Source organism: Austrofundulus limnaeus, unplaced genomic scaffold (genome assembly GCF_001266775.1).
Source record: "Austrofundulus limnaeus strain Quisiro unplaced genomic scaffold, Austrofundulus_limnaeus-1.0 Scaffold68, whole genome shotgun sequence".
Classification (NCBI taxonomy): Eukaryota; Metazoa; Chordata; class Actinopteri; order Cyprinodontiformes; family Rivulidae; genus Austrofundulus; species Austrofundulus limnaeus.
In genome coordinates, this window is record NW_013952470.1 from 1,086,657 (window position 1) to 1,098,533 (window position 11,877).

General features: G+C 38.2%; 1 long non-coding RNA gene across 1 annotated transcript in view; it reads left to right on the top strand.

Annotated features, from left to right (window-relative positions):
* LOC106518930 (uncharacterized) overlaps nt 1-3,969 on the top strand; it is a 7,483-nt gene extending 3,514 nt beyond the window's left edge. Inside the window, exon 2 of the long non-coding RNA XR_001310381.1 lies at nt 3,402-3,969. This is a non-coding gene — a long non-coding RNA (uncharacterized LOC106518930). The remainder of the gene's footprint in view (nt 1-3,401) is intronic.
* The last annotated feature ends 7,908 nt before the right edge of the window (nt 3,970-11,877 follow it).

An 11,877-nucleotide genomic window follows, 5' to 3' on the forward strand; every position in this document is an offset into this window, starting at 1 on the left:
GGTTATGGGTGGAGCAATCAAACGATATGCAAATCGACTACATCACTAAACCTACATTAAAAACTGTCGAGCAACTTCAGCAGCTCAGGCTGAATAACCAGCGCCTTGGCCTAACTATCCCAGTTGCCACGTTGCTCCTCGCTGCGCTGAAGGGCCCGTTAGGTTGCGCTCAGATAAGGCCAAGAGTTAAATAAGGTTTTGGGTTTCCCCCTCCCCACGCCATTGTCCCCCCACTTCCCACCACAAAGGCAGCAACTATTGATTAAGGGCCAGGCCAGTTTACCTATCGGGTTGTTCACTTCACAGCAGAGTCGCATTCCAGCAGAGAGGGCAGAGTTACCTGATCACGCCTCACTACCAACGTGTGGGCAGCCGTAAGCGGTTGAAACTCCCACAACTCGAAGCGCGATACGCAACAATGGTGGGGGGAAAACTCTGCCGTAAGCAGAAGAGGAAGTTTTCGGAACGGACGGAGGACAAAATGACTGGATTTAGTGGTTGGTTAGACGTAAACTCGCACCTCTTTGTACAGGTATTGTTGTTTCTACCTATAACCTGAATATTCTGGGCTAATTGTTTTTTTTCCCACTCTTTCTTTATTTCTCTTCCTCTTTTCTTCCTCAGAAGGCCTGCAGCGCGGGTTTATAATGCTGATCATTAACTAAAAAAAAAAAAAAAAGACTCTGGGAGAGCAGGTCTGCTTGACTTTCTCATTTCATGGGGCCGGCCCGGCTGGGAGGAAGACGGAGCGTTCTCAGGCAGCGGGCTGGAAATTCAAGATCTTTTTTTCTCTTTCTTTTTCAGCCCCCCTCCCTTTTCCCCTCTAAACATGTTCACTTTACTTTGGTTTTGTTGCATTCTTTCCTTGGGGTACCTTTCATGACGGTAAGGTTACAGGTGCATTCTCTACTTTCCTTCTCCACCTGTTTTTTTTTACCCTGAAATTTTCCCTCCCCTTCAAACTCTTTTCTTTCTCTTGAAACCCTACAATGCTAACGGTGACTGGAAACCTGTTCTTTCTTAACGAACCAAATAGTTATTTTACAAACAAAGAAAGTTTTTTTAGTTTTTTTAGTTTTTTTTTTAAAGTTTGGTGAAAGAAAAATGAGAAACTTTCCAAGTTACATTAAAAAAAACATAAAGACATCAGTATGGGGTGTGAGGATTTCACGCGTTGTACCTGTGAATGATCCCTGTTATTCAGTAAACGAGTAAACGACCTTCTGCATACACGCCGTTGGCTCAGGTCGAGCCGAGCAGCATTCCATCAGCCTTTCATCACACGGCAAACACAAAGACAACGGCCTAAGAGGTCCGCCAACGGAAAAAAAACGAACAAAAACTCAGCTTTTCTTTCTGCCTGCATACGACAGCCGCTGAGAGATGCTTATGATCGTCGAGCCACGACGCTGCACCTTATGGTCACCCGCCTGACTGGGATACAGCACGGCGCGCAACAGAACCGGCTCCCCGAGGGGGCGACGGGCTTTAGACTCGGCAGCGCTTTTGAAATGACTTGCAGCCATGTATTGTGTGAAGTACAGGCCTCCCGACCTCACCGTGCCGTAGTTAGACTAGTCGGAACAGGTTTTGGCAATCATTAACAACCGCTGTGGCCAGGTTTTCTGTGGCAGCAAGTTGAAGCTGTAAACCCCAACAACAACAAGTGTTCGGCGGTTACACAACGGCGCGGTGTTCACCGGGACCGGGCTTCCCCATTTCTAATCGGGAAGCTATTTTTAACTGATACGTGGTTCAGATTGAGCTTAAGCTTTGCTAATACATAATTATAACTTGTTAGTGTGTTGGGAGTGGTCTGAGTTTGAAAAAACAACTATTTTTTTTAAATAATGGTTGCGTTCCCCTCTTTTTTTTTTGGGAACTGTACTCTTCATTGTGTTTTAGTACGCATCTTTTTTTTTTGATGAAAATGTATCACTTTATCTTCTACAACTTTTTTACCTGTAAATGCACACTTCTGGGTGTTTATCTCCATCTTACGAGGCAGCATTGGATATCATCACTTTCTCTAATACTGCCTGGTAATGATGATGATATTCATCTGCTGACTGGAACCAGACAAACCACTTTTAGCGGCGTTAGTGGCGCCGTGCTTCCCTTGGCCCCGGATCAGGTAAAAAAAAAGCACATGAGCGGTGACGGAAATGGTTCCCAGGATCCATCTTACCCGACAGTGCTGGATTGTACAACTGTTGTTCTAACACTGTCTGGTAACGATGTTTTCTGGGTGACTGCGTGTCTTCGAAGTATTCCTCTTTCAAACTGCAACATGGTTATTGACAGTTTTAAAATATGTGAAGCATTGGGTGTCGTAAACCTGAAAAAAAAAAAGGGTGAGCTCGGGATTACGAATGTCTGGCGTTTTTACCCTGAAGGTAATTCCAAAAAAGGTGTGCAGTTTTTTTTTCTTCTCCCTTTTGTTCCCATTAAACTTCCATCCTAAACACCCCAGGCTATCCAGCTCTGCACTGATCTGTAAAACTAAAAAGGATAAGATGTACTGTTGACAGATGGCGTATTAGTTTGTAAAAATAAAACATTAACGTGAAAGCTTTTCTGAAAAATAGACGACAAAGTATTTCAGACGCTTAAATATTTGCTTTTACGTTTTTACTTTGCCTCAATTTATGACACTGCTTTTGAAAAGAGAGAAAAAAACCCTTTATGACAATCTCACCCCACCCAGGTTAAAGAATAGCAGTCGGTTGATGGTTCCACCGRTCCTGCAGGGCCTTATTTCCTTGTTCCCTCCCCTAGAACGGTGTTGGTCTTTGTGCTGTGTGGCGCTGATTGGTCCACCTAGCTTTACCTGCGTGGAACATCAGACACATGAGCTCAACAGAGAGCCGGTACAAAATGGGGGATATTATAAAAAAACACACAGGTTAAAGCTTTGAAATACAAATAAACTTTCTTTGGATCAAACATTAAGTTTAAATAACCTCATTTGCTGTTGACTTGAAACCTTACAGAAATCTAATTTTAATGAGCAAAGACTGAAAAAGAAGCGTTTAACAGCAAACAACAGAAAAGTAGAAACAGTGTTTGTTAAAGGAGGTAGATGTACCGCACAAATTTTAAACCACACCTTTATTTGCTCCATTATCCCAAACTGCAGGAAACATAAAAGCTTTTTTTCTTTTTTTTAATCACATTTATGTTGTTGCCACATATTTTGTACTAATGTAGACGTGTAGAAAGATCACTTGAGTACTGTTGAGCCTTACCCTTTTTTTTCTCCAAAATCTGTTTTCTCTACCCTCTCTCTGCATGCTTGGCCAGTGTAAATGACAGAAAGTGCATTGTTCTGAGTCTGATTCTGCAAACAAAGGAGGAACTGCTCATTTCAACCTGTTTCTGCACTGTTCTGTTTCCTCCAGCCCTCGTCTTCCTCTTTGCGCGGATGAAAGGTCAGAGGTCGTCCTTCCAGCCTGTTGATAGGCGTCTTACCAGACAAGGTTAGATGTAATTATTGGTGTCTAATACTGTCTGGTAATGCCGTCCATTAAATGGCATTACCTTCCGCTCTCTTCCTTCCCCTCCTCTTGCTCTGTGCACCTGACATGCATCGTATTGACAAAAGGCAGACCAGGGAGGCACATCAACATATTAACAGTAATGGCAGATGGTGTTGAATGGTGATGACTATGGAACTATGATCCTTGCACTGGAAGATGGATTGATTTCTGTGTGGTTTCTTCCATGTGACACGAGTCAAAGTTTCCCCTTTAAGCACCACTCGTGGATTTCTTCTAGCTGGTTTGAAATATTGGTAAATTTGTATTTTTTAAATTAAATAGATTTGCTTTCTTCCTTTTTCTGTATTACTTTAATTTTTTTTCCTTTAGCTAACACATTACGCACTGTAAATCGCAATTTTAACCATATTCTGTGTGCTGAAATGCTCTGTAATGTGAATAAACATTAAATAAAAGGGTCAAAATTTAACAACTCTTCTCTTGTTCATTTTGTTTTCCTTCTAWATGATGTTTTTCTTGATTTGCCGAAGTGTAAGATCCGCGGAGCTCTTTGTGGCAGATTTGTTTGCTGGTACTTGTGAACTCTTCCCTCGGACACACTGGAATGCTGAGCGTCAGTCAGGTGTGGATCAGGTTACAACTGAACAGAGCTTCTTTTTAAATGCCTCGATTTACCCATAAAGGTCCCTCCATCAGCTAAACCCTCATTGTGCCCAGCTCTGTGGMGGCTCACAGAACACTGGCCCGATAAATCGAGCAGCACAAGGCCCGTTTTCTCCACGAGGAACTTTGCTGTTGTCAACGTCTGCATTTACAAACTTATATGCAGAAGTTTCTCTTTAGCACCTTTTTTTTTTTTTTTACAACAGAGCAGGCAGTATAGATATATTGTTTAATTAGCCCTGTTAGCGCAGGCTTTCAGTTGACTGTTTAAACATAGCCCTGATTTTATCAGTTCAAACACAAAAAACATTTAGCCGTTTAACATAACGGACTTCAAGCTTCACTGATCTAGTCAACCGGGGTAAGAGTTTGCAATTCCCAGAAATGTTACAGACTTTAAAATATCGTTTTATTATTGAAACAATTAAATTTATTTTAGTCAATTTTATTTGCAAATTAAAAAGTGATGATATATTAATTTGCCTTTTTAAAATGGCTTTTTATTTGTTAAATTGAGCATTTTCTCAAATTATTTTTGAATGCTGTTTTGGTGCATCATCATTAGATGTGGTATTTGTGGGTTAAAGTAATTGTTTAAACAAATACAAGCACTATTCCGGACAATCTAGTCGATTTAATGATTAATCTAAGAGGAGCACTCAGAGTAGAATCACATTTCACAGAAGTGTGATCAAAAGAAACACAATAAGCATCCAATTAACCTGAAACATGACTTCCCCAAAGCCTTTTTATGGGTTATCCTGTGTAATCATGCTTTAAAAAACCCTTTTATTCTTTAAGTAAAACATATACAGTAAAAATACTATATTGGGTCAGAACTAAACATATTTCTGTAAAAAAGTGAAGCTTAAATAAAAAGTTTTATTTTTTAATCTTATGGGTGACATTCTCTGCAGTAACTTAAAAAATGGAAACATTCTCAAACACACCTCTTTAATCTAAACATATTGCAAAAACAATCTTTGACCTCAATGGGATTTGCCCCAGTTAAATAAAATCATTTAAAATATTTTAACAAAGACGAAGCAAAGTTCTATTTTTATTTTTATTTTTTTTTTTTACTCAGATTATCATTTTTAAATGTTCTGGTCCTTCTCAGTAATCCAATTAAAAAAAAAATCAATAAATAAAATAAAAAGTAGGTCCTCTGGACGGGTTCTTCTTTATTGCTCATTAAAGAAGAACCCGTCCAGAGGACCTACTTATTTTTTTCTTTTTGATCTTTTATAAATATTTTATAAAATTTATCTTTTGTGTCCAATTATTTTTGAGTTAATTTATTTCAATTGTAATGAGATCCACAAGAGTGAAACTATAAAAAAAGATAAAAACTTCAAATAAGCATGAAGTGTAAGGAGTAGTTCATTTCTGCTTTAGTGACATCACAACACTGAATCACATTCCTGGCTGGCAGACGGCCTGTAAGAGGATTCCTGCACTGGTCCGTGCATGCTTACTGCAATCAGACCAGATTCCTGAGCTGCTGCCGGTTGTGGATAAGGAGGCTGGATTCACTTAGCCGGGTCCGCCACTGGAGCAGAACAGAGCAGTTGGCTACACGTTTGGTGACGTTCGATTACAGCGAGAAGCGGAAATCCTTTCGTGTCTGTTGGATTTGATTATACCACGTACAAAAAAAGTGCTCAAACAGTTGTAACTAGTATTTGATTTTGGGGTTATTGAGTTCATTTTAGTCAGTTTGATGAACCAAGTGCACATTTTATCCACAATGTTTAAGAAAACAGTATGTCAGATGTGACATACTGTAGGTGGGCACGTGCTGGCAGAGAATAAATAAAAATGACTGGAACTGGATAGTTTGTATTTCCACACATCTTTAGCTCTTTTCTGATATTATTTAAAGAGAATTTTAAAATTGGCCTTGATAGCTAGATAACACTAAACAAATTTTATATGTTGTCACCTTCCTAAAATAATCCCTAAAGTAATTTTTTTGGGCAAAATTTATGTTTTTGCTTAAATTATCTTCACGATGGCCACCTGTTGTAAATCAGCAGACCCCCTCGGTTGATCAAATATAGCCCTTTAGGAGAATAGCTTATGTCAAGAGTGTGGCTCAAACTGATTTACTGAGTCCAAATAAAAGGTCACATGTTACATTTTTAAGTCAGGTTTTTTTGTGTTTCCTGAAAAACTTGGGTGATTACTCTAGGAAGGTGTCGATGTGAAGTTACCCAAYGTTCACACTGTCACATCTTCTCTCAGTTCACACACACTGTTTTCTGTTGATCAAACCTAAAACAAACAAAAAAAATATCTAACTTTCAGTTTTATCAGAGCAYGATTCTGGAAAACTCCCACAAGCAGGCAAAGCATAGATTAATATGTAAAGGGCCCAAAACAGAAGTGAAACTAAACGATGTACTCACCTTTACTGTCATTTAATAACATTAGACTTGGCTAAAATATAACAAACGTCATCATGAAGTCGTAAACTCTGGCATCTGGAGAGCATAATGAGCATATTTGAATGGCTCTGACCTGAACTGCTGCAATGATTTAGCCACAGCTTTGTTGCACCATCATTAGTCATCTGTGGTTGAGCCAGTGTTTGAAGGAGGGAATGTTCCTAAAAAAATCTGTGATAAAGGAAATATGACAAACACTTCAAACACATATTTGTTTGGCGCTGGCAGGCATCTAACAGAAAAATGTATATTTTGTAAAATGACCCTGTGGCCTGATGGCGCTCCAGATATCCAGGGGCGGAGCTAGAGGTTTTTTTTGCAAGGGGTGGCCAATGTGTTTTTCAGAGGGGGCACATTCAAATAAAGAAAAGCACTCATGGCTGCAACAGCTAATTCCAAATAGCTTTAATTCAGCTGTTTTAAGAAAACAAAAGAAACATGTTGAATGYTAGTCCCAACTTATTATTCAGCCATTTTTAAACAAATTCAAATAAGATCAGCGAAGAAGTAGCCGAAAACAATCTTTATCAAATTCTAAATGCTAATTCAAAATTCAAGATGGGCRCCAGCTAACTTTAAAAGAATGTAACTCAGACATTTTAAGATAGAGATGAAAACTGTTGTGGAGTAGCTACGAATAACCACATGCTGAATGCCGATGCTAATGCCACATTAAGCTACCTGCTAATTCTATTGCTAATTTTACAAATGGTTATAAGTCAGCCATTTTTAAATGTGCAAAGCTGATAATTTTAATGTTACAGTAGTATCAGAGAACAATCATTACCAAATTTATTTAATTTTTAAATTTAGAAATAGTTTCATTTCATTAAAAACAAAATAACTATAAACAATAGAGAATACAAATATACAAATCAAAAATCTAATAAAACGAAAGGCTGCAAAAAGAAGAAAATAAATCTTATATCTGATCCTTTTATCCCAAGAATATATTCAAACAATAATAATAAAAAAAGAAATAAAAGAAAAACAAAGCTAAATAAAAACATAAATTCAACAACAATTCGTTTGGATTCACATTATTTGTTTCCATATTCCTCCAAAAAACTTACTTTTATCATTCTCTTAAATATGTACAGTACATTCGTCTGGCACTTTTAACATTTATCTCTCTCTATATTTCTCTCATTCCACAATCTTATTCCCTGGATTAAAGTAGACCGTTCCTTCAAACTGGTACAAAGCCAAGGCTTCACAAACATTGCTATCCCCCAATAATAACAAATTTAACATAACAAATTTAAAATGCAAATACAAAATCCAAGGTACTTCCAWATGTGTCCGTTATTTGGGGGTGGCACCTGGGGTGGCCAACCGCGTGCCAGAGGTGGAACTTACCAGCCTGGTCACCCCTCTGGGTCCGCCCCCGCAGATGTCCGTCTCCTTTTGCTGCAAAACCACTAAAATTGTGTTCAGCTCTATGGGCAACATGGTGGAGAAATGGTCACAGCTCCATCTTTGRTTTGAAACTTGGCTCTTCTCTCTGAACTAGGTTGTTTCCAGCTTCTTAGTTTTTGYCTTACAGTCCAACAGCATGCACGTTAAATAAACTGATTCTAAAARGACCTCATGTGCATGTGAGCATGTCTGGTTGTGTGTCTCTGCATTGGCCCTGTGATTGGCTGCTGACCTGTCCAAGGTGCACCACTTCCTTCTCCCTGACTGGAGACACTGCAGGCACCAGCACCTCAAGACACTACACAGATAGAGCAGACGAGTTTTTAAATATGAGCTCAGGAAAAGTGTGTGTTTMTTGCCTCAAGCACATCCAACTTGGACTGCTGAATTYCAAGGCTTTGCTCAATCAGGAGTRTCCATTTTTCTTTCTTGGCCTGTTTAATCCAACTGTTGCTGAAGTCTTTCTCTGTAATGTGAGTCATTTTCTRTTTCAAAATCAAACAAAGAAGGTGTGGCCAACGTACTCAGTGATGTCAGTCCAGGAGTGTACCTTCTGATGGAGGAAACTTTTGTTATAATCATGATCTGACTCAGAAAAACAAACATGGACACTAAGTCTCAGGATAACAGCTTCTAAGAACAAAATTTGCACACAAATTTTATGTTTCCCTGCCTATCAGTTGTTTAGTCAGTGATGTTAAAATATTGTTTTACTCACCAACTAAAATCAATGGAAACAGACCCTGGGAACTCCAYTAAAACAGCCCTCCCTACGCTTTGACCAGTGTAATTCTGTCAGGAAATCATGAATAGAAAGAGAACGAGAGGCCCTACAGAGACGGGTTTTTCTTTACAATGTAATTTAACTCCATTTCTTCCAGTATAACACCTTGACAAGTAGAATCCCTCCAAATAATGGGTTGTGCAGGGACACCATTGCTGCAGGCTGCATCCCTGTAATTGCCAAACGCTTCCTAGTTCCAGGCAGTTGAGACGACATGGGAATGGGCGAGGCTCCAAAGACACACGAACTCAGGGCATGACCGCCCCGAGACAGACAGACAAGACCGGCTCGAGCACACACACCTATTTTTTTTAAATATAATTATGTATCAGTTTTGTTTTTACTCAGTGTGAAATTCTCTTTTCACCAACCRTCTTTTATATTGGAAATCCTTTAGATTTTTTTTTATTTTTCAGGGAGACAGTCCTGATGAAGTGAAACAAATTTAAATTAGAAGCACACAACAAGAAATGTTTAAAAATGACAAACACCAGAGTACATGTGTTCTATGTTCTCATAAAACAAGACAAACACATACAACCTGTCGGCATATGGTGAACCAGGAGGTCAACAGGGCTGTAAAACAAGCTTGTTTTCTTTGTCCACCTACACAGCACTTTGCACAGTCTGTCTATCAGATGGCGGCTCTTTATCAAGGTGTGGCTGACACAGGGTCCACACAAAGCTTTGTTAAACAGGGATATGGAGAGTCTGCTTTTAATAACTGGGATGTTGGAGCTGGACAACATACACTATACTACATAATATATAAGTACAATATACTTGAACCGTCTGCTCTTTAAAAACAAGCAGCATTTGTCAAGTGGTTGAAAAATTAGCAATTATTGCTAAGTGACAGCCAGTATGTTAATTTTCAGGTCTGTACCTCTATGGGCTGGTAAAATCTGTCTGCAGACACAAGCAGACAGGCCACACGTGGGAGTTACCATAAAGACTAGAAAAGCTGCAAAAACTTAATTACCATAAATGATGGAAAAGCTGCATAACACAACATGAATCACCGTAAATACTAGAAAAGCTGCGTAACGTAACAAATTACTATAGATGGTAGAAAAGCTGTGTAAAACATAAGTTACTGTAAATAATGGAAAAGCTGGGTAACATAAATTACCATAAATGATGGAAAAGCTGTGTAACTAATAAGTTATTGTAGATGGTAGAAAAGCTGCGTAAAATATAAATTACTGTAAATGATGAAAAAGCATTCCTGTAGATGGTGGAAAAGCTGCGTAAGATAACATTAATTACTGTGAATGATGGAAAAACTGCGTAACCTAACATAAATTACCATAAACACTAGAAAAACTGCGTAACGTAACATAAATTACCTAGATGATAGAAATGTTGCGTAACATATAAATTACCGTAAATGGTGGAAAAGCTTTGTAACCCTAATAAATTACCGTAAATGATAGGAAAGTAGTGTAACATAACATAAATTACCATACAGGCTGGAAAAGCTGCGTAACATAACATGACTTAATGTAAATGATGGAAAAGCTGTGTAACCTAATAAATTACCRTAAATGATAGGAAAGTAGTGTAACATAACATAAATTACCGTAAATGATGGAAAAGCTGTGTAACCTAATAAATTACCATGAATGATAGGAAAGCAGCRAAACATAACATGAATTACTGTAAATGATGGAAAAACTGCACAGCCTAAAATGAATTAAGGTTGATTGTAGAAAAGTTGTGCAAGTTAAATAGACCATTTCATAGTTTAAAATCATTAYAAATGTGCAAAATAGCCATGCTCACATTTCTGATGACACAAATACTGATGTTGCTATGAAAACGCCATTGGAACCCATWCAATTTAAACAGATAAATTTACGCTGTTATACAGACCCAATGTATTTACACTAAAAGTATTTGTGTTAAACTTTCCTTTAAGATTACAGATGAGAATTTTCATAAATATATTTGAAATGGTTTTAGAGCCTTGTTAAATTTGCTCAGTTGTTTTCAATGACCTGTGACCTGGAAAAGTTAGGTTTCACTATGTGCACAAAAACAAAATGATCCATTCAGAATATATAATAGTGATTTTACTGTTAAACTTAACAACCAAACTAAGTCTTATTTTGGAGCCTCAGGAGATCCTCCAGAGTAAATAGTTTATTCATGTTTGATCAGTTATTTCTACACCAAACAGGTTAGATCAGTGGTTCCAAACCTGCCCCACTAAACCTTTTCATTTGAGACCTATTTTTGGTGCACTGCTAAGCATATGAAAAAGATGAGTCTCTCATCCATATCACTCTGAATATATTCAAACACATGATACTTTTGTGTCAACGTGGATTTCATCCTGCAGGGTGTCTGCGTCACTCATACTGGATGGATCTATAATTAAATGGTTGTCGTCTAAGAGGCGACCACTCCTTTCAATTATCATGCTGTTTGGAGGAAGAGAGGAGATTATGCATCATTTTCAACGGTAGCTGGGCCTGGGTGTTTCCTCCTGAGTCAAGTCACTGAGACAGAAGGTAATTAATGGATTTGCCTTGCTAGCAGACAAATGCTACGTTGCTCAACTGCATACCTGGATTTTGCCACAGATGTTGACTCAATTTACATGAGTCACATATATAAAACTATTTATTTTTGGTGCTTTGCTTTTTTTCTCTTTTGTTGTTGTTTTTTTTTTTCAGGGGTCACCACAGCAGTCAAATTGGCATGAAAGTTTGGCAGTTTTTTTCATACCAAACTGGGCTTAAACCTGCAGCCTCAGGGTTACAAACCCACGGCTCAGACATCCGAGCTACTGCAGCACTTCTCTTCTTTTACTCAACATAAAAAYGTGCAGTGTTGTATRAAGYACCACAAAGTGATACTTGACTAAAAGTACAAGTATCTTACCAAAAAATGACTTTGGCAAAGGTGAAAATCTCCTTTAGGAATATTACTTGAGTAAAAGTATTAAAGTATCTGATATTTTTGTACTTATCTAAAAAAAGTATTGATTTAAAATGAGCAGTTTGATTTTCCGTAATGACATTTATCAGGAGGTGACCTCCCCAAAACAATGCAG